Below are 4,082 nucleotides of genomic sequence, written 5' to 3' on the forward strand. Positions count from 1 at the left end.
ACGGGCTTCTCATCACAGTTGCTTCTCTTGTTGCAGAGCATGGGCTCTAGGTGCGCGGGCTTCAGTAGTTGCGGCAAGCAGGCTCAGTAGTTGTGGCTCACAGGCTCTAAAGTGCAGGCTTAGTAGTTGAGGTGCATGGGCTTAGTTGCTCCACGGCATGTGGGATCTTCCCGGACTAGGAATCAAACCCGTGTCCCCTGCGTTGGCAGGCGGATTCTCAACCACTGTGCCACCAGGGAAGCCCTGGCATAATGTTTTAAAAGACCACTTGAGCCAAAATTTAAAATAGGGAGACTTCACATTCAAGGTCCAGATTTTTGGCATCTTGTCAGAAAATGAGAAGATCTGGGAACAGAGAATCTGTGATCCCACATGGCAGCAGGCAGCTGGAGGTGAGGGCTGGTTCCACTCCCCCCAGGTGGCCATGGTCCCCACCACTCATTCTCAGCCTGCTTTCCCTGTGGTTACCTGTATGGCCCCTGCAGTGTAGTGTGATAAAACATCACATCCACCATGTTCAAATCCTGGTTCTTCCGTAACTACTTGTAGGTGGAAGGTATGCAAACTCCTTGTGCCTCAGTTTCCTCAGCTGTGAAATATAAAATGGGCATAATAGCAATACCCACTTTTGAGGGGTTATTGGGAGGAACTGATGAAGTAAAGCATGTGAAATGGGTGAGCATGTAATACGTACCCAGCAAATGGAGCAAGGAGGTGAGGGTGCAGCAGACCACCCCACAGGCGCTTTGGGGAAACGTCCTTTAAAAGGGTGATGTCAGTATGTTAAAGGACAGCAATTTCTAAAAGGATCACAGATCTAGGAGCAGTTTGTGCCCCTTTGTATGAATGTCTCCTTGATGTTTCAAGCTGCCACCGCCTTTTGTTTTTTAAATAAATTTATTTATTTCATTTATTTATTTTTGGCTGCATTGGGTCTTCATTGCCGCGTGTGGGCTTTCTCTAATTGTGGCAAGCGGGGGCTACTCTTCGTTGCAGTGCACGGGCTTCTCATTGCAGTGGCTTGTTGCAAAGCACGGGCTCTAGGCGCGCGGGCTTCAGTCGTTGTGGCACACGGCCTCAGTTGTTGTGGTGCACGGGCTTAGTTGCTCTGCAGCATAAGGGATCTTCCCGGACCAGGGATTGAACCCATGTCCCCTGCATTGGCAGGCGGATTCTTAACCACTGCACCACCAGGGAAGTCCTGTGCCTCAGGTTTGATACATTTTAGCTTTATTTCATAAATTCATGTATGTTTTATGGTAGTAAATGATAAAATAGACTGACATCTACATATGTTTTATGCATTCATGACACACCTTTTTAATTTTTTCAATATTTGTAGGCTACATGGTTCATCTGTGAGTTTTTTGAAGCTGTCGAAAGTCTCCAAAAACTTTTCCAATATATTGAAAAAAATCCACGTATGAGTGGACTGTGCAGTTCGAACCTATGTTGTTCAAGGGTCAACTGTGATTGCTCAAGATGATAAATAGTTTCGGGATCCCTTTGCCGTACAAACAAGACGTCTGGATTCATGCACTTTGCTCCCTTGCCCACGACTGTCAATACTGCATTTATAAATTCCTTCGATTACCCACCTCAGTGTGCTATGTTTTTCTTTTGATTCACTTTTCATTTGCTTTCAGCCCTAGGATCCGATTCCCCCTCCTGTTTAATTGGTAGAACGTGACCACACATTCTTCTAGATGTCCGAACTCTTCCTGAAGGCATGCTCAGGGAAGTCGCTCCCTCCCTCCCATAACTCCTCCCCGTTTTTTGTAGCGAATGTCATTGTTTTCTGGTTTATCCATCATGTGTTTCTTTTTGTAAAGACCAGCAAATACACGTATTCTTTATTCCCCTTTGTTCTTCCCGAAGGGCAGTGGCATTCCATACGGTCTTTGTCTTTTTCACATCTCCTGGAGATCTCCTAGAAATCACTCCATCTATTCACAGGGATTTCTCTCATCTTTCAGAACCACAGTACTTAGGCATTATATGGATGTGCACTAATGTATTCAGTCAATCTGCATGTGGGCATTTAGGTGGTTGCCCATATTTTGCAACTTCAAATAATGCCACAAAGAATAACCTTATGCGTTTGTATTTTCAAATTGTTGGAGGTATATCTTTAGGGCAAATTCCTGGAAGTGGGAATGCTGGGCCAAGGGTAAATGCGTGGTAGTTTTGCTAGGTATTGCCAAATTCCCCTCCACAAAGGTGGTACCATTTCCCATTTCCACAGGGCCCACAGAATATGTTAACCTTTTTCAATCTGCCAGTCTGATGGGTAAGCAGTAGCATCTCAGTATAGTTTTAATCTCCATTTCCCTATGAGTGGAGCTGACTGTCTTCATAGGTTTAAGGGCCATCTGTCTTTGTAAATTGTTTGTAGTTTTTGTCCATTTTCCATTGTATTTTTGGTCATCTCCCCTCACTTTATAAAAATTCTTCAATTAATAGGGATACTTGCCCTTTATATCCAATATATATTGCAAATAATTTCTCCCCGTTTGTCATTTGAATCTGCTTCTGAAGTCCTTTTCCCATGCAGAATTTTTGTCAATTGTATGTTTTCGTGTTTATCAGTCTTTTCTTTACCTGCTCCTAGTTGGGAAGCTTCCCCACACTCAGGAGCTCAGCTCTGCCTTCTTTCAGTACTTGTATATTTTCATTTTTGCATGTAGACCTGCTGATCCAGTTGGAGTTTACTTTAAAAAAAAAAAAAAAAGAATATTTATTTGGCTGCACCCAGTCTTAGTTGTGGCACATGGGATCTTTAGTTGCAGCATGCGGGATATTTAGTTGCGGCATGTGGGATCTAGCTCCCTGACCAGGGATCAAACCTGGGCCCCCTGCAGTGGGAGCACAGAGCCTTAGCCACTGGACCACAGGGAAGTCCCTGGAGTTTACTTTTGTGTGCAGTGTGAGGGGTAGGCCTAATTGTATCTTTTTCCTAACGTACCTTATTAAAGGTACATCTTGGCCTCTGAGATTTGAAGCCACAAACTGAACTTCCACATTTTAAGTTTTGGCAGTTATGAGTAAAACTGCTGTAAATATGTGTGCAGGTTTTTGTGTGAACGTAAGTTTCCAACTCCTTTGGGTAAATACTGAGGAGCATGATTGCTGGATCGTATGGTAAGAGTATGCCTAGTTTTTTGTAAGAATCCACCAAAGTGTCATCCCAAGTGGCTGCACCGTGTTGCATTCTCAGCAGCAATGGTGAGAGTTCCTGTTGCTCCACGTCCTCATCAGCATTTGGTGTTGTCAGTGTTCCGGATTTTGGCCATTCTCATAGGTGTGTAGTGGTGTCTTGCTTTAATTTGCATTTTGCTGATGACGTATGATGAGGAGCATCTTTTCATATTATTACTTGGCATCTATATGTCTTCTTTGGTGAAGAGTCTCCCTGCTTTTTTAAGCCCTTTTTTTAGTCAGGTTGCTTGTTTTCTTATTGTTGAGTTTTAAGAGTTCTTCGTATATCTTGAATGACAGTCCTTTATCAGATATGTCTTTTGCAAATGTTTTCTCCCAGTCTGTGGCTTGTCTTCTCATTCTCTTGACATTGTCAACAGAAGTTTCTAATTTTAACGAAGTCTAGCTATTGATTCTTTCATGGATCGTGCCTTTGATGTTGTATCTAAAAAGTCATCACCACACCCAAGGTCATCTAGGTTTTCTCCTTTGTTATCTTCAAGGAGTTTTATAGTTTAAGGGATATGGGCCTGCGGTTTTCTTTTCTTGTAATATTTTTGTCTGGTTTTGATATTAGGGTAATACTGGCCTCATAGAAAGAGTTAGGAAGTATTCCCTTTGCTTCTATCCTCTGGAAGAGGTTGTAGAGAATTTGTATAATTTCTCCTTAAATGTTTGATAGAATTCACCTGTGAACTCATCTGGCCCTGGTGCTTTCTGTCTTGCAAGGTTATTAATTCTTCCCAGTCTTATTGTGGCACATGGGATCTTTAGTTGCAGCATGCGGGATATTTAGTTGCGGCATGTGGGATCTAGCTCCCTGACCAGGGATCAAACCTGGGCCCCCTGCAGTGGGAGCACAGAGCCTTAGCCACTGGACCACA

This window comes from Lipotes vexillifer, unplaced genomic scaffold (assembly GCF_000442215.2).
Source record: "Lipotes vexillifer unplaced genomic scaffold, Lipotes_vexillifer_v1.1 scaffold382, whole genome shotgun sequence".
Classification (NCBI taxonomy): domain Eukaryota; kingdom Metazoa; phylum Chordata; class Mammalia; order Artiodactyla; family Lipotidae; genus Lipotes; species Lipotes vexillifer.